At 41.8% G+C, this 20179-nt stretch overlaps 1 long non-coding RNA gene across 1 annotated transcript in view; it reads right to left on the reverse strand.

Moving 5' to 3' along the window:
• The window catches only part of LOC307129316, a 35609-nt gene that overhangs the window by 12929 nt on the left and 2501 nt on the right, over nt 1-20179 (reverse strand). The window contains exon 2 of the long non-coding RNA XR_013816881.1: nt 12830-12905. This is a non-coding gene — a long non-coding RNA (uncharacterized lncRNA). The remainder of the gene's footprint in view (nt 1-12829; nt 12906-20179) is intronic.

A 20179-nucleotide genomic window follows, 5' to 3' on the forward strand; every position in this document is an offset into this window, starting at 1 on the left:
GCCGGCCTCTCAGCACCTCTCCTCTGATTCTGCTCTGCACCTCCAAACCTACTTCTCCACAAAGGCCACAGTCAATATATTGCTACATATGACGCAACGGGCATTTCAGGGGATTGTCGTCTATTTTCAAGTTTGACAGTCGTTGATTTACTCAGGACCTAGGACAAGCAAATACCTTGATCAAACAGTGATGATTACCGTAACCAAAGCTTAAAATGCACACAATGATGGACTGGGACAGGCCAATGCAATCTTTTCGTAACTATTTTACGTTTTGCAAATTGGTGGCTAGTTTGAATTTGTACAATCTCATTCATATGTTTTTGTACGATCTACTCACACCTCAGTTATGTTTATGGGTAAGGTTAGGGGTGGGCCTTCATCCCTTTTTTTCTAAAAATCACACATATATACAAATTCAGAATTCATTTTCCTGTGAGATCGGGTTGGGCAGGCACTATAGGTTCTGGGACAGGTGTATGAGAGCAATCAATCAGCCTCTTTCATCACCTTCTCCTTCTGGACTTGTCGCCTCATTTGGGGTGCGAGGAAGTTATTCTGCCTTCCCGTACATAGAGTTGCTGCTGTCCATCCAACTCTCAGTGAGCCAAGACAGAAAATCACAGAATCCTTGAGATGTCTATAGTGACTTAGTTCACACTTGTCATGTTTTGTTTGATTAAAACGAACCCTGGTGCGATTGCTCGGTTAGTGCGGTTCATTTGAACATATGTGAAGGCTGCCATCCGAACCCTGGTGCGCACCAAACAAGCGAACCGAGACAGCTAAAAAGATGGGTCTCGGTCCGCTTCCAAACGAACTCTGGTGCGGTTCGATTGATATATGAACGCAACACGGACCAAAGACATGTAAACGAACCAAAAACAGGACGTTATGTCACAAGATACGACGCTACAAGTCAGCTGATTTGACGACGCGGAAAGATCATAGGGAAAGATCGTGTATCCAAAATGAGTAGAAGAAATGTTTAGGCCTATTTGTTTACTGGTGTGCTAGACCACATAAAATGATTAGGGCCCATCCCTTAGTGAGTAAAAACAAATTAATTATGCGTACACTGTAATGTTCTTTGGGGGCAGAAAAACTACTAATGTAAAGTACGTGATTTGAAATCTGTTAGCCTTCTGGGTGCTCGGGGCCTGTCCACACGAACACGGGTATTTTCAAAACCGCAGCTGTTTCTACGCGGTTTGGCTATTCGTCCACACGCAAACGCAGTATCCGGTTACTGAAACTGACTTTTTTTAAAACTCCGGCCAGGGTGAAGATTTTTAGAAACTCTGACTCAGCGTTGTCGTGTAGACGGTGAAACCGGAGATTTTGGCTTGTGTAGTGGAAGTGTGCGCCGTCCTCTCCTTTGTTTGACGTCAGATTGTGCGCCGTTATCTCTTTTGTTTACATGAGTGGAGTCTATGCAATGGCGGACGTAGCTTTTCATAACTCTGCAAACAGCGCTTATCACATGTATACAGATACATGCGCAGTTATCTCATTGTATTGCAGAACAGAGCGCCAGAATGCAATAATACAAAATAGTAAGGCAAGTGTGTGAAGCTATTACAGTCCACTTGGGCCCTGCCCCTGTGTATATACAGTTACCTGTCACTGAGTCCAAAGTAAAAGAACTTGTAGAAGGGTTTCACTGAGCCCATGGCATCCCTCAGTGCATCTGTGCCGTGGATGGGACCCATGTGGAAATCGGGCAGCCAATCATAGCGTGGTTTTGCGTGCTTGTGTGGACACGATTGCTTTTTAAAATGGAGGAGGAAAAACTCTGATTATAAAAATACCCGTGTACGTGTGGACTAGGCCTCAGTTCCACGTCAGTTTTTGTCACCGCAGTCATAGAAAAATTGTTGTGTGAATGTTAACTGCACCTCAAGAAAACTCTACTAAAATCTCTACTAGTGATTATCCTGAGATAAGTCTGCCGATTATTCAGAGCAGCACCATGACAGGTATGAATGTGAGGGATAGACTTCAATGGCATCCGCTGTAAACAGCAGTATAAAGCTCCAAGATCACTTATAATTTTCGCCAGCTCATATTGTCTTGGGTTTTTTTGTCTAAAATTTCTCTGAAATATATGTTTGCAGTGTTTTATCAGCAGAACAATCCAAAAACATTAAATAACAGTACAACCCACTGAAGAGATGTATGTCTATCCAAGATGGTACAAATCGGTAATATATGTAAATGAACAATGCATACTCTTTCTCTGTGATACCTGCATCCAAATCTTCCCATTTATTTGTCTGCAAAAGTCTGCCGAAGGATGCAAAATGATGTGTTTTTTGTCATTTAGTGAACCTTTGACAGCTCCAGGGCTTTTGTTAAAACTACCGGTCAGTTATGACAACTCTCTGGATAGTTTGTAAAACATTTTATTAATGTAAATGGAATGTGCATAGGTTTGGTCTTGGCGGTTCTGCTATGCTGCTGCTGCTGCTTCTGCTAAAGGCTCAGAACATAAAATGAATGGAAACATTCTGCAGCTGCTAGAGAGAGGAAAACCCCTGTAGCAGATGTGGTACTGAGGAGGTGGAGGACTAGTATAAGAATTTGCATAAGGCACATAGTGAGTGTATTTGATTGGATGCATCGTGTAATAAATATGTGAAATCGATTGGCTGTGGAAGTTACATTGAAACAACTAATCAGAAGAGTTTCATGGCTGAACTATTCATATCAAACTTAGCCTAAGCATTTTTGTATTCCCACCCATGGACAGTTGGGTCAGCGCCAAAACCAAAATAAGTGCATTGTGGGTGTTGAAGTTTTTGGCAAAAGAGAACACCACAGCCCTTTCTTGATATAGCACCCATATTTTGTTTTATTTTCACGTTTCTACTGCATAAACGATCAAGTTTTAATAAAAGCCTATCTTGCCAGCAGGTGAATAACCCCTTAAAAGTCCTCAAAAAAAACAAACAAACAGGGACTGGCAAAGCATCATCTATAATATTATATGTTGGTTTACTGTATATCCTGTATATTTACTGTATGTTTATATACACTGATTTGGCATAACATTATGACCATTGATAACACTGATTATCTCTTCATCACGGCACCTGTTAGTGGGTGGGATATATTAGGCAGCAAGTGAAAATTTTGTCCTTAAAGTTGATATGTTAGAAGCAGGAAAAATGGGGAAGCGTAAGGATTTTAGCGAGATTGACAAGGGCTAAATTGTGATGGCTAGACAAATCTATCAAAAGTAGTCCAAGGAAGGAACAGTGGAGAACCAGCGACAGGGTCATGGGCGGCCAGGGCTCATTGATGTACATGGGGAGTGAAAGGTGTCAGAATACACAGTGCATCGCAGTTTCTTAGCTGTAGACCAGCCGTCCACCACCGTAAGCACCAACAGTGGGCGCGTGAGCATCAGAACTGGACCACAGAGCAATGAAAAAAGGTGGCCTGGTCTGATGAATCACATTTTCTTTTACATCATGTGGATGGCAGACAAGCCGGCGGAGGCAGTGGTTCTGTTGGAAAGGCTTTGGGCAATGTTCTGTTGGAAAACCTTGGGTCCTGCCATCCATGTGGATGTTACTTTGACACGGACCACCTACCTAAGCATTGTTGCAGACCATCTACACCCTTTCATTGAAACGGTATTCCCTGGTGGCTGTGGCCTCTTTCAGCAGGATAATGCGCCCTGCCACAAAGCAAAACTGGTTCAGGAATGGTTTGAGGAGCACAACAACGAGTTTGAGGTGTTTACTTGGCCTCCAAATTCCCCAGATCTCAATCCAGTCGAGCATCTGTGGGATGTGCTGAACAAACAATTCCGATCCATGGAAGCCCCACCTTGCAACTTACAGGACTTAAAGGATCTGCTGCTAACATCTTGGTGCCAGACACCACAGCACACCATGCCTTGACGGGTCAGGGCTGTTTTGGCAGCAAAAGGGGAACCAACACAATATTAGGAATATTAGGCCATAATGTTATGCCTGATCGGTGTATGTTTTAATTGTACATGTTGCTTGCAAAAATATCCTCCTCACATACAGATCATTTTGAATGGTCATCAATGGAGAGAGATGCATTTTGTGTGCTTGGCCCCTTACAAAAAGTATACACTTAAAAGTTATCGAGTTTGCCAGCTTTTCAGAGTCATTGCATGAGTTATTATAAATTTGAACAGACAAGCTAAGTGCTTCTATCACATCAGTCCCATGCAGATTCCTTTAATGTTTATGGTCATACTTTCAGTGCAGTGAAACAGTTTCAATTTCATGGATTTTGTAGACTATATGCCCCATAGACTTCCACCATAAGAATTCCATTGTATTTTTCCTTTGTTTTCATTCACTGAGGGATGAATTCTTTTTTTAGCCACAGATGCTGTCAACAGAGCCAAAATTGTATTGCAGTCATAATATTCCCGTAAAATCACATCTAAGTAATGTTATATTATCAAAGCATCAGAAAAAGAAAATAACTGACTCGGCAGACTTGTGAAGTGGCGCTTCAGGCGAACTCTGTGGCCTTTTTGACAAATGGCACTGCAGAATACTCTCCATTAGCAAGCAAATTCACTCACTGACTGTTTGTTTAGGTCCATTTTAAATTCAATTCAATGAAACAATTATGAACAATCAGCAAAATCTCTGGGAGCCAGCTAAAGTAATTATGTGCTCAACACAATAAACACACGAACAATGAATGAGTATGTTTGGAGTCTGAGAGTGTAAATATCACTCCCCTCGTGCCCGTTGCTCTGCTGGACAGACCCCCTGATGGGCTACTGGAGCCGTCTGCACTTTTGAGGTGCACATGGGGTTTCCCATATTAATATCAATCATTATAGTTTAGATTGAGCACTGTCTGAAGCGTTTCAATACAGTTTTTTATGTTGTGTGTGACAATTATCCACACAACATGGCATTACAGCGATCAGACAATCAGCTCTTCTACAATCAAAGTGAATATTTATAAAGCTTAACACACATATCCATATTATGCACTCTAGTCCATAATTTAATACAATTATGCAGTGATCAACCTGTCTTGGTACTGACTAGAAATAATTGATTCCAGGTTCACAAACACTGTACCTCTCCATGACAAATTACCCTCACTGCATGTACACTAGACTGTCTGTTACACACACTAAAATACGTTTAAAAATATATCTATATTATGCTAACTATATTGCCTCATAACTATTTCTGACTCGAAATGAGGGTAAAACTGTGTTTGTATATGTTTTTTTTTCTCTCCTCTTTTGCTTTTTTCAAAGTAGTGTTGCAATTCAGAGTTCAGTGGACCAGAGGCTGTGCTGCTATCAGAAAGGAAGGGCTACGAGAGGCCAGTCCAGCCACAGAGCTGATTATACTGCTTACTTGCTCGTGCTCTCTCTCACTCATTCTTTCTCTCTGCCCTCTTCCCTTTATTCTACAGGTTGAACATTTACAGACAACATGTCAATAAATGTTCAAGCTCTTTGATAATGTGAACTTGTAGAGGTGACGCAAACTTGTCCATTGAGAGAACTACTGCACGGACACCGAGGGGTCGTTTACACTACACTATTTTCAACTAAAAACGGAAAACTTTTTATGAAGAAAGAAAATACGTTTACGTTTTTAGTACATCGTTGATGTAAACTTACCCTGAAACTGCATAGGTCGAGATTCACCAGCAGGTTCTCATCCAGTTTCCAAAATTTTGTCACACCTGCCAATGATGAGTGAATTGCGGAAATTTACAGTACCTGAAAATTTCTTATTGGCTATGAAATGGCAGCCTCGTCCTTCCAGACTCTCATACATTTCATTTGTACAGCCACTCTCCATTGACAAGCGTTCACTTCCTTGAAGGCGGGTACTCTGGGCAGATCCAATAGTTTTAAACTTCAACAGAGCCACTCTGGATCTGCCATAACCAATCGCTAACGTTTGGTCGAGACGCATGTCATCTCAAACCATAGACTTTAAAAAAACGTGACGTCACCCATAGGTTTCTGGAGAGCAGTTTTGAAGTGTAAAGTAGGGTCGAGCTGGCCGTTGCCATCTTGTCAGCGTGTCACTCCCGGATAACAGAAAATGGGCAAAGAGGCGGGACGTGGCTGGAGCTGAGGTGACGTGATGATGACTAACAGACAGCAGAACAACGACAACCCACCTGTCACTCAAAGTGGCCACGCCCTTATTTATGCAGAAATGTAAGGCTTTATATAATGTCAACGAATAAGTTATTTAAAAAAATTCACCCCCCTCACAGTTGTTATGAAGAGCAAAATTAGCCAAATAGATAAAAAACACAATTTTTACCAGTCTGTAAACATGTTTTTTTCTGCTGTAAAGTTGGGCATTTTAACATGGGGCTCAATGAGATTCTGCTCCCTTCTGGAGCCTGTCCCTAGCGGCCAGTCAATGAATTGCAGTTTAAGTCACTTCCGTATTGGCTTCAAGAGAAACTGGGGGAGGACATCAACGTCATCGTTCTCAGCCACTCCCTCTGTTCGCTGATTGGACCGGTTAAAATTTGACCGGAGAAAACCAGAGAATATACCGCAATCCCAAACGGAGTACTGAAGGAAAATTAAAATTGAGCGGAAGTACGTAGGAGGGCGGAGCCAGGCTAATGAAATGGTATTGGTATATATTCCATATTAAAAAAATAAATTAATTAAACTAAACTGTTAAAAATTACTTTTCGAAGATAAAGATTATTGGAGTTGTACAAGAAAAGGCTATTTTAGTCTTTCTTCATAATTTAACATTAACCCAGCTAACAAAAATATGTTCTAAAAACCTTGTTAACTGTGGCAAGCAGGGCGGGGGCGAGAGAACAGCGCGAGGCCGGTGGCGTGATTGATGGTAAATGGACTGCATTTATATAGTGCTTTCAACAGACCCATGGCCATCCAATGCGCTGTCATTGCCTCACATTCACCCATTCACTCACTCATTCATACACCGACGGCGATGGCACATGCAAGGTGCCATCCAGCACATCAGGAGCAGCTGGGATTAGGTGTCTTGCTCATGGACACCTCGACACTTGGTCAGGCGGAACCGGGGATTGAACCCCCAACCTTCCGGTTTGTAGACAACCTAAATGAACCACTGAGCCACTGCCGCCCCTTTATATGTGCGGCAGTCGTCTGTGAGGGGCTGCCGCTTTTACTTTCATTTTGTGTTTATTTGTGTTTAACCGTTCGCCGGTTCCCACCTCCGTCTTCCCATAACAATATACCTCATTACACTGGTGCCGAAAACCCGGGAGGAAGGAGGAATGCGCTGTCATGGAGACCTCGCTGTTGTGGGGAATCAGTGGTGCCATCGAGCATGGCTGAGCAGAGTCTACCGCCATGGACGCTAAAGGCGGTGGGCTGGAGTGAGTTGCAGGGGGGACAGACAAACCCGTTGCCGGCTGCCTGGGTTGTGGAGGGAGCAGAGGAAGCCATTTGCCTGAGGTCGTAGCCTGCTGCCGTCTGCCATGAGCAGGGAACAGGGGACTCCTGCTGTCCACCAGGTGGCGGAGGAGTGTTGAGCAGTATATTTATTTTTATTTTCCTCTCTAGTCTCTGTCGCTCCTCATGCTTCCGTCTCCTTTACTCTCATCTCATCTGTCCTTACCCCCAGATACCATGGGAGACTGTCCCCCAGGACAGGACGGGGCAGAGAACCGTGAGAGAACGGTGTGCGGCCGGTGGCGTGATTGATAATGAGCATCACCTGCGCGCCACGCCGGTCTCGTATCTCTCACGAAGGAGCTACGGAAGCATAAAAGGAGGAGCGACTACAGTGAAGGACGAGAGAGGACCAGGCCTGGATTCATGTTATGTTTTGTTTATTTTTTTATTATGTGTGTGCGGCAGTCGTCCATTAGGAGATACTGCTTTTACTTTCTTTTGTGTTTATTTGTAATTAAAGTGTTTAAGCGTTCGCCGGTTCCCGCCTCCGTCTTCCCATAACAACATACCTTGTTGCATTAATGTTCCCATTAGCTATGAATGTTTTTTTAATGTTTTTTTCCCGTGGCTATACCCGTGCTGTATGTAGAAATCAGAAACCCTTGTTATTAGCAACACCAGTGGCCGTTAAGTGAACTGCAGGCAGCAACTTATTTCTCATGCTCGTGTTTACGAGTTGAAGTCGTGTATTCCTAATTTGTAAATACATCAAGTGCGTTCAAGTCCCATTAGTTGGAGCAAGATGGTGGTGTACTTTCTCTTATTTAACTACACAAACATACAGCAAGGTTTTTAGACTCTACTTCTCGAAAAGGAAGAACAAAGAATGTGCATCAGGTGTGTTTTGCTTTTTTATGTTTTTAATTCATTTATGAAGCCACTGTAAAAAAGCCTGACGATAGCCATGTTTCCATCCAAAGTTGCGAATTTAACTTATGTGCAAAATTGGAATATCACATAAAACATTTGTGAATAAAGCAGCGTTTCCATCTCATGTGTTCAAGAGAACAGAATCGCCACTTCCTGGTATATTGGCACAAAATATCTGTAATAAAAAAGGAAGTTGCTGCAATCGAGGAAGCCACTGTGGTGGCTGGTGTTTGGGAATGCAATCATGTGAGATAATTCTGGGACGCCATTATACCTAGTCATTCTGATGACATACTTTGGCTTAAACCTACATTTGAGATGCTGTACAATGAAAATGGTCCACTGGTTAGTCCAGTTATCCAGTCACATCCACTGTTGAGGCAAAGTCACGTCAGAATTTTGTTGTTAAACATAAAAATCAGTCCACAGGCTTTCATAAACGACCTAGGAAGTCAATGAAGGTCTCATTTTTTAAGTTGCGTTACTAGCTGTTCACACATTTTCAATAAAAAAGCGAGGCCCCAACAGGAGAATGTTACTTTTGAATGTTCTCTGAACATTCTGAAACAAGAAGCATTTAAAAAATGTTGGACGAACATTCAACTAAAAAATGTTCCATGAATGATGTATAAATAATGTTTTTGTGCTAACGTTTTGAGAACATTGTTAAAAACCAGATAACTTTGAACGAATGTTCTATTAACGTTACTGGAAGAATGTTTGTTCATTACTTTGCAAGAACATTGCCAGAACTGCAACCAAAGTTCTGAGAACATTAGCTGGGTAATTCAGTGTTACACTTGCCATTTCTTTGTAATTCATTTGAAAATTTACTAGCAATTATGTGAAAATAGTTTCTACACAAATTTATTTTTCAGTGTGTGATAATGGAAGCTCTTTTTTGATATTTGTGACATACTTTCTTGTTAAAACCTATCGCAAAAAGATCTTTTTCCGTTTTTCATTTCCACCGAAATTACCTGGAACGATTTGTACCAGGAACTTTTTTTACAGGAACTTTTTTTCCCCCAGGCCTACTACTGTCTGCGTTTCCACTGCGGTCTAAAGTACCGTCAAGATTAAGCAAATTAGTCCAGAGACGTGGGACTGCGCACGACCCAGTCTTCGAGGGACAGTAATCATTTGCATGACACTGTCTGCAACAATAACAAGTATGGAGGAGATCCAAGCAACGCTGCTTTTGCTAGTTATGTATTGGTTTACTAAAGAGATAATTAACAAAATGGCGGAAAAGAGGCGAGCACTGATACTAAAGCGTATTCTGAAAGCGCGTAAGCTAGATTTAAAATAAGACAACGTATGTTATTATCAGCTATTACGGACATTGACCGTGAGATGGCTGAGGCGAACGCGTGCCATCAGACAGAAAGATCAAGAAAGACTGATATTTACTGAACGCAGAACGAACCTCGTAAAAGACTTTTAAAAATGCCGGTTGAAATAAAATGCTGCGTGAACTCAACCAATCAGCATGTTCAGCGCCCAAGTCCCACCCCCGAAAGTTCCTGAACTTTGAAAAAGTACTACCTCGCGAGAAGGGCCGCTTTGAGGGGGAAATATTTACCCGGAACTTCATTTAGACCCTGGTTCCTGCGGTCGAAACACACTGAGTACCACCCCAAAGTTCCTAGTTCCTGGGGAAAGTTCCTGCGATGGAAACGCGGCTATAGTCTTGTTTTGATGATTTTAGGATGGGGGGGGGGGGGGGGGCTTTTGGTAGCTCACGTAAATCTAAAATAGGATTAAGTGAGGTAAACTTTAGTAAATGGTTTGTAGGTCTTTGATTTGAGTCTGTCAGGTAACTAAATGAGTGAGATTCAGATTATAATTTGTAATCCTTCTTATAGTTGAGGTTACCAGGCAATTGGCACATAAAGCCTCATTATTTACTCACTAAAGCCATATTTTTACTCACATTTGGCTCTGAGCTGACACCTCCTCTATCTCATGCCATTCCAGTCATTAGTTTTGTTATTTTTAAATGGTGTTAGAAACTCATTAGATTGTTACAGATGGGTTAATGTGCCTTGTGCCAGCAGCACACCAGCAGCCACAGCTGGGTTGGATCGAGGCTGTTTCTTTCCTACACAGCTGTGCACTGAACTGACCAGGGCGCCCATCGCATTTGCCCTTTAAAAACCACAGTGGACCAAATCTCTCCCTCTCTCTCTCTCTCTCTCTCTCTCTCTCTCTCTCTCTCTCTCTCTCTGTCTTGCATACCCACTTGACAAACATACAGTTTCTCTGCCAGTCTAGTGCGGCCTTGCAAGTCCTCTCTAAAAATACTATTAGCAACAAAATACAAGGATTATATAAAAGCATGAGTATAAATGTATAAATATAAAGTGCATAATGAATGTATTGATATTTGCCGTTTCAGAGTTGCAGTTTCCTCAGGGAGTGGCGAACCAGAGCAGCCGGGACACTCTTTAAAGTGGTGCGCTGGGATGTGGGAATGTGCGCTTTTGGGCCGGAGTGCTGAGCGATGCAAGTGATTCTGGCTCTCGCTCATATAACATCACTGATCAGTCCCACTCAGGCTATACCTTTCATTTCCAGAACTTTCCATATGCATTCATAGGCCGTAATATTACTGTGTTAGAGGAATAGTTCATCCGACCGCAAACTTAATTTATCCTTTTAAATTTCAGGTTATTTCTGTTAATCTCTTCTCTCAGGCTTTCCCCTCTCCTTCAATCTCTTGTTCAATCTTCTCTTGGTGTTATTTTATAATGCCTTTGATTTTTTTTTTTTTTTCTCATTTTCTTCCTCTTCTTTACTCCTCTCTCTAACATATAATTTGTCCAGGAAGGGTGTCTGTGTGAAGATAAAAGATATGTTGACTGAAGCGCAGGAGACAATACTATTAGTCATTATTATAACTTCTGATTAAATTGCAATTCCGGTGAATTCTGTTGTTCTTACAGAAGTATTAAAACTAGCGTGATTGAACCCCCCGCTGTTGACGTTTGAAATCGGCGAAGATCACAGAGCGATGTTTTGGTTTCAGTGCATCTGTACACTGGTCACTGATTGCGCTTGCCTGTTTTAAATCGCTACTGATGACAAATTGTGGCTGAGGTGGGACTGTTAGCACACGCTAGCACAAGAGTACCAATGAGTTCCAACGGCTGCATGGGAGTTGCCATTATTACTTCCTTGAGATTTTAATCTTTTTGTGAACATGAAGTTTGTTCAATGAGTCCCCTCCGCTTTCCTTCCTATTGCGAATTCGACTTTCAATTGTGAGTCTGCAAAGAACACCTCCACCCATATCTATATGCGGATATAAAAGTTTGATCACTTATAGATATCCAAAAATATAAGTGGATTTTTCCACTCCTTTTAGTCCGAACAATTAATATTACTTCTTGGCTTGTTCATTAGAATAGCTGTTTTTAATTCAATTGGACATGCAATCTATTTCTTTTAATTATAGCATGCTCTTTTTACTACTATTTGCATAATAATTTTTTGCCTTTTTTAAAGGAATATTTCACCCCAAAATGAAAATGTTGTCATCATTTACTCGCCCTGTATGACCTTCTATCCTCTGTGGACCACAAATAAGAGAAATTGTGAATATGTGTGTCCATACAATGGAAGTCACAATTTATTGACAAAAACAGAAACATTCTTCAAAATTCTTAACTGTTTTTTATTTATTTATTTTTATTTATTTTAAAGAAGTCTCTAATGCCCACTAAGGCAGAATAAAAAATGTATTAAAAACAAATACAGTAAAAAAGCTCATATTATGAAATATTTTTTACAATTTAAAATAACTTTGTTCTATTTTGATATATTTTAAAATGCAATTTATTCCTGTGATGGCAAAGCTGAATTTTCAGCATCATTACTCCAGTCTTCAGTGTCACGTGATCCTTCAGAAATCATTCTAATATGCTGATTTGCTGCTGAAGAAACATTTCTTCTTATTATTTATGTTAAAAACAGATGTGCTGCTTAATATTTTGGTGGAAACAGTACATTTTTCCCCCCCAAAATTATTTTTTGTTCCACAGAAGAAAGTAAGTCAGTTCAAATATATAATTGCAGGACATAACTGATTATTGCTAAACAACGTAATAAATCACATGTGTACGCAAATATTATCCGGCTGTAAATATCCGTGACCGTCCCCATCTCTATCACTCATCTAATTTTGTGTTTGTGTAAATCCTCTCTTTGTCCCTTACTCACCCTTCAAACCTTGCCTCAGACGAACGCACTATGGGAAAATTTACTGTAAGGCACAGGATATACACACAAACCATGAGGACAGAAAATGTGTCATGAATCAATTTGTGGTGTTTCTTGGAAAACCCTGAATGATATAAGCTCTCTCTGAGAGCAACAAACAGACAGTCTGCTTTAAGGTGTATGTGTGTACACTGATGTGTGAGTGTGCATTCATTGCAGTGTGGTATTTTTGTCCATTATAGCGCTAAGTGAGCATGTCTGTGGTAAGACAGTGTTTACCTGTGGTCAGATTAGCTATACTGCAGGCCTGTGGGTCTCCCTCTGTATATAGCTGAGACAGGGAATGTGAGGGGACCTGAAGACAGACAGGGAAGAGGTTAAAATTAGCAAAAAAAGGACCACTATGTTGCTGCGCTGATCATAAACAGCATTTAACAGTCCAGGCAGAGATGTGGCCGTGATAATGAACTGATTCATCGTCACAGCGTGTGCTAATGGCTTACTAAAGAGGGCAACTGAGACAGAGTTGTGGAATGACAGTATTTTAAGGAATGATGAAAGGATGTTGCAGTAATCCTCTGGTGTCCACTAAATCATTAAACTGAGGAAATAACCAGGTACCACAAACTGACTATATCCTGTAGCTGTAGGCCGAGGGCCATTGCTAATAGGGTGAAAGGTGGGAATGATTCTAGGGGCCCACAGACCCAAGGATATGCCACGATATTTCCAGTAGGAATGCTATAGGGTCTAGTGTAATTAATTCAGTGGATTTGAAGCCACAATAAAAAGAATGAATCCACAAATTAGGCGAGAGGCGAGAGAAGTTTATGTGGCGAGAGAGTCATTTCGTCTGGAAAGAAACAAAAATCTGCTCACCATAAAAGACAAGAAAGGAAGGAGAATGAGAACAAGAGCCATTTAGAGACACAATGACTTTAATGTGTGGGGTCAGAATTTTTATATATGACAAATTACTTAACTTTTTAATTGCCATTTGCTCACACTGTCCCTTCTGTCCAGTATCTTTAAATATTAGGAATTTTAGATGTTTATATATTTTGCTTAATTTACATAAAATCACAAAATCACACATTACACTTACAAAATCAATAACATGTTTTTGAGCTTTGTGTTACATTGATTAAAGGTTTAATGAAAATTATATGACTCACCCCCATGTCGTTCCAAAACACAAACACAGTGTTGGGGGTAACGCATTACAAGTAACTTGAGTAACGTAATCAGATTACTTTTCAAGTAACTAGTAAAGTAACGCATTGCTTTTAAAATGTATCTATTTAAATTTAGTTACTTTTTCAAATAAGTAACGCAAGTTACTTTGTTTTCCCATTTATTGACTGACAGCTCTCTTGTCCCGATGTTAAGAAAAATCGTAAGTGCAGAGGCGTTGTGTAAACATTATGGTTATTGTAGTTCTAGACTAAATGTGAGCATGCATTTACTCATCTCACTTGCACAAAAAAGATTCAGTATTCATCACAATTAATAAAATCAGTCGAATGCAAAATCAGAATACTACACAAACCTTTATTGGAATGAAGAACTATGCACTTTATTGATCAATGTACTTGCTGCTGACCCTCGATGATTCAGTTAAACTATAAGCAAAAATGACTTTTGATTTTTTGTTGAAGTGTTAAACCTTTTTTCTGCTGTGTCCTATTCTTCCGTTATCCAGAATAGCAGCACAGCTGAAAGGTTTGTTTGAGCAGCGCCCTCTACTGTACGGGTATTAATTTGCATTTCCTTCAGCCTGATGCTGCGTTCACACCAAACGCGAATCGAGCGTCAAAATCACGTCTACCGCCACGTCTAGTTGGACGCGTGAACATTTTGAATCCATTCGCGCATCCACAGTGAATTGGACGCGTGTTTTTCTCCTGACGCGCTCAAGGCGCTCCAGGAGAAATATGTCATAAAACACCTCTGCCTCTTTTCATTTTCATTAAAAATATATATTAAACATTAATAGTCACACAAATGTGGTCCAGGCAACTCCTACATTATCTTCACTTCATGTATATTTAAATATCCTTAAACAGTAAAGTTATGAAACTTCTCTTTGCCCTCAGTCAAAACGATTTGGCAGACAACAAATTATAGATTCATGACACCAAAGATCGCCCGTTAGATCCACACTGCAGGACATCAGAGCCAACGGCAAACGTCAGAAGGACTAGCCGAGGAAAGGCTGCTCTCGCCGGGGTTATGAGCGCTGAGCGCCCGGTGATCGCCTGGATCTCACAACTCCAAAAACACAAGATAATTTTTTTTTAAATAGGCTCTTTATAAATAAACCACAGATTTAAACCACTACATTCTCACCTGAAAAAGTCTTAAAAACTACATTTTGTGACACAATAGTAGTATTTTTAAATTATGCAGGGTTTCTCATCACGTCACTTTACCACGTGACAGCAGCAAGCAGGCTCCTGATTGGTTAACGCGGCGCGAATTGACGGCAAAGTTCCGATTTTTCAACTCGGGCGTCAGACACGAATTCGCTTCAAACACGTGAATGCACAAAAAGCACCACTCGCGCATAACGCACGTATCGCGAACTGGACGCGCGAATGAGGCGAATCGCGTCCATCGCGCCGCGCAAAACGCGCGTCAACGCGCCTTTCCATTGACTTAACATTGAAATCACTCGCTCCTGACGCTCTATTCGCGTTTGGTGTGCAGCATGAGGCTTATTATTTAAATGTTGGTGTGAAAGGGTCTTTACATTTGCCCAAAAAAAGAACTTTTTTGTTCTAAAAAAAACAAAAAAAAACAAACAAGCCCAGCCCAAGTGAGAAAACGCATTACTTTTCTTGCATTACTTAGTTACTTTTTAACGCAATATTGTAATGCATTACTTTTCAAAATATCTTTCCCCAAAACTGCAAATGAAGATCTTTTTAATGAAATCTGAAAGGTAGTAAAGAAAGGTCGTAAAGATATCATTAAAGTAATCAAAATGTCTCCAGTGGTTTAACATCAATTTTATGAAGCAATGCAAAAAAACATAATTTACCACTTTATTTACAAAATCAATCTCTAACGCGCATTCATGCAACAACGTCTGCTCATGCGTCAACACAACACGCGTGCATCGTGGTGCTCTTGTCAACGGGATTTGGAGATTCTTGGTAAATTATGCTTTTTTTTGCACTAAAAAAAGCATTCGTGCCGCTTCATAAAATTGAGGTTAAACCACTGGAGTCACATTACTTTTATGATGTCTTTAGTACCTTTCTGGAGCTTGAAAGTGGTAGTTGCGTAGACTGTCAATGGAGGGGACAGAAAGCTCTCAGATTTCATTAAAAAGATCTTAATTTGTGTTGTGTTCCGAAGATGAACGAATGGCTTACGGGTTTGGAACAACATGAGGGTGAGTAATTAATGACAAAATTTAAATTTTTGGGTGATCTATCAAAAAGTCTCTGATTTGAAATGAACTGTCCTTCAGTCTACCATGTCTGTGTTTGTGGTTTGCAATATGAGGATATGAAATGTACAGTATTTGCTCAAAATTTGTTTAAACTAAACACCACAGGGGGAGGCGTTCAGATATGGAGAGTTTATATATATATATAAATATTGTAATATTGACAAAATCTGAATATTGCTCAGGATTTTAACTCATATAAGCATGTACGCACCATGTGTCGGAACACGTGCACCATCCACTAGACCACATCTCTGTCTAAACTTGCCTTAAAAAGGGTGAGGGGCCTAGAGAAATATACAGTCTGGAGGCCCAGACACCCTAGCTACCGTCCCAGATAGGCTACATCTACAGCACTAACGGTTTCCTTCCGGGCCTGGGCTGTGGATTGACAGAGACAGACACAAACAGATCAGACCAGGAAAGAGAGACTACTGTGGGATAGATGAGAGTAGGATGCTATCCCTCCCTTCATCCATGTCAGCCTGCTGCTACTGAAGCGTATAGTGTGTGCACTTGCGCACACTTTCCGCTAGCTTGTCCCCAGCTCCAAGCAAGCACCCTCTAATTAGGGCTGCGGGCAGGCCTGCAGTCTTTGAAGCTTGCAGCAGCACCGCAGCAGCTCGCCACAGCCGGGGTGACAGCGGCATCCCACAGAAGATCACGAGACAAACCCATACAACATGGACACGCAGGATCTGTTCTGTCTTATCCTCACCGTTTCCCCCTTGCGTTATTGCGCAATGCTCTCCCTCTCACCTTTCTGTCCTCTTGTTCTGTTCTTCTCCCTCACTTATCATTCTTTTTCATTTTTTCCTCCTCTTCCTGGTGTTGTAGCACCACTTTTCTGAATTTTTTTTTTTCAATAGATCCACAAGTTTTCATGAAGATCAATCCAACTCGATCACTTTAAAGCACCAAAAGATTGAGGTATGAGCACAACTAAACAAGCTTGACAGCTTCTGTCAAACTTAATATCTCGCTCGCTAAAACTAATTTGTACTCTTTTCTTTTTCCTCGTTCTTGCCTCTCAGCAAAAATCGAGGCCTAAAATCCAGGGTTTTTTGCTTGTGGGCTCTATGTCAATACTGGGCACTGAATGTTGATGTTTACCTTCATTTTAGCTGTTTAATCATATTGTCACAGCCTATTTAAAGGAAACAGGCTGTTAGCCAGTACACAGCTGGCAAGGGCAGCAGCGGTATAGTAAAATATAAATATAATAAGAACGTTTTTGAGCTGGTGAATCCATTCTGAGCAGTGAAACATCACCACAGTGACCACAGCTGTGGCATGCGTGCAGGAAAAAAGCAGCCCAGGCCTCTGAAGCCTGAGAGAAGAACCCAGTAGGACCAATAAACAGGCAGAAATGTGCAGCATGTGCCCTACTTCATTTTAAACGCTGCCATTAGCATGGATCCCTTCACAGCTATCACTTTCGCAAACAGAACTGGACAACATCCTCATCATGATTGCCAGCTTTATTGTTATCAGCATCCCCATGAATCACAAACAGATTCTTTTAGGATAGGCCACAACCGGAGCAACATCTTTACCTGAATTCTGGTGTATGGACGAGCAATACATTTGAATTAGACTTGCATCGGTTAATAAAAAAAAATGCTTAATCTCATACACAAGGTTATTCTAGAAACGGAAGCACTGAAACCCACCTTTCATCTCCATCTTACAATATATTTAGCCCAGAGTAAAGGTCACCACAGCCATGGAGGTGAGTGAGGTTTAAGCTCAACCATAGGGGGGGTGGAGAAGTGGTTTCAGGTCGGTTATGAAGGTAAAGAGAAACATAGAGGGGGGAGGTCCCACAGGCTGCTATTGATGCATTGAGTTATTCAGGGCTCTTGACTTTAGGCCTCAATTACAGCCATTTGGCAGGAGCACTAACGTGTGGAGACGCGGCTGTGGCGAGTCCGGTCCACACTGCCCGACCCTGTGCTTGTCCCCTGGGCAGTGCTTTGTTTTTTTAGCAGGCGGCTAGCTCAGTCTGCTTTTAGCCTCTGCTTTTATACATCTCTGGTATTATTTTTTCCCTGCTTGCTCCAGCTGTGACTGCCCCAACCACTCCTCGTGCTTCACTGCATGTGGAGGAATGGAGTAATCGGACATTGACGCTGCACAGCTCTTTGCATGCATGAATGAATTCTGTGACATCTCCTGTCTCTGGTCCAATCAAAATAGAGGCCTCCAGAGACTTCAGAATGGCCCCAGTCGTCACCGAATGCTCAGTGAAGTTGGGATTCAGGTGCCCTTGACTGAAGTATACACTACGCACATAAACTACACACCATGTCATCTAGTGTAGGAATTTTAGAGGTGTAATTTTGTCTCAGTTTTGTGTTTTCAGTGTGAACACACAATCAGCACTACTTATACTACAATATGGCCTAAAACAATAAAGTCTGCAAAACCTTTCACTCTCAGAATTTTTTTTTTTTACCTTTAGGGGTACAACAGCTTGTCACTGGGGCAGTATCCTCAAATGGACTTCTTTGTACCTTATTTAACCCTAAAAGGTTCATGTTGGTACGTTAAGGGTACATATTACCACTTTAAGGTACCATATGCACCTTTTAGGGCAGGGGTGTCCAGTCCGGTTTCCGTAGCTCAATCTGCCCTAACACAATTGATTGTGTTTAATTAGGACTGGACCTAAACTCTGCATTGGCCTTCCAGGAGCAGGATTGGACACCCTTGTTTAGGGATAGATAAAGTAAAAAGTTGTCCCTTTAAGGGTAATGCCCAAGGGACTGTTTTACCCCTAAAGGTACAATGTTTGCAGTGATTAAATCGCCTGAAGAATGAGTGAAGTATGGAGGCTGTTAAGACCCTACGAGGTTTAACATGCAGTTTGAGGGCGCTGCCCCTCTTTCCCCTGAGGTGGTTAGGGACAGCAGGAAGTGGTGAGGGAAAAAAGCTGCCATTACCTTGAGGGGAGTGAAAGAGCGGCTCACAGAACACCGAAACCCACCACAATCCACAAGAACGCCATTCCGAAGGACGAAAACAACTAAAAACAGAGTTGTTTACCAGTTAATAGTGGAGAAACACCAAGTTGCCCATGTTCTCTCTCTCTCTCTCTCTCTCTTTCTCCTCCTCCCCCTCAGCACTCAGCTCTCCCTGTCCCTCCTGCACACCCTTTGTTGGTTAGTTCCGTGGGTAGCCCTGGTGCCCATGTGAGAACCCAGCAGACCCAGTTCACTCACCCCACTGACAGCAGATGAAAGGCTCCCTGGCTGGCATTATTTGAAAGGCACCCATCTCCCTCTGTTTTGGCCCGGGTGTCCTCTTATTTCACAGGGCAAATTAATAACTCCGCTACATCAATGGACTCTCGCTAAAAGAGCCTGGGCTGGCGTCTGAACCACTGCCATCGCCCGGTTGACGGGGAACAGCCGCTGATGTGCTGCCTTTAAGGACGTGGGCTCTTTTCTTGAGGGCAGAAGGGATTTCTGACTGGATGTGACCACTTCTGAGGCATTGTCAACAGCCAAGTTCAATAAGCAGGCCTGCAAGGAGCCATGTCTTTATTTACGTCCATCAAAGGGAAGAGGACACGCTCCGTGGGATCCACACGCTCTGTAATTGTCTCTCTGTGATCTCCAGAGTCAAGATGCAAAAATTTGAAAACAAGTTCATCCATTGCATACCATTCATTCATACTGGTACTGCTTAGGCGTACCTGGATCTCATGAGAACTTTCGGTAGATACAACCATCTATCTGTGAAAGGTGGGATCGTGGAAGTACGTCACCTAGTTTAGGGAAGAGTTTGGCAAAAAATCATCAAAACTCCAGTGACTGTAACTGAAGTGATTATTTAGATTATTGATCCAGTTACGGGGCAGCCGGGTGACTCAGTGGGTAACACTGTTGCACGCAGCCTGGGACTCCTGGCTGAGTCTTTGCATGTTCTCCCCTGTTTCCCCCGCAATCCAAAGAGATGTGTGTGTTAATGTCTGTATGTCTATGTGTGTTAGCCCTGTGATGGACTGGCCATCCATCAAGCATGTTGATTGGTCCAGTTAAGGTAGAAAACGTTTGATATAAATACTGTCAGGAAAGGAATAGAGGAGAGAGAGAGAAGGAAGGAAGAAGGGAAAGAACAAACTATATTAAATGAATGGTTCGAGGAACTGGGCCATGATGGTGAGA

This window comes from Gobio gobio (genome assembly GCF_949357685.1).
Source record: "Gobio gobio genome assembly, chromosome: 7".
In the NCBI taxonomy this organism is placed as follows: domain Eukaryota; kingdom Metazoa; phylum Chordata; class Actinopteri; order Cypriniformes; family Gobionidae; genus Gobio; species Gobio gobio.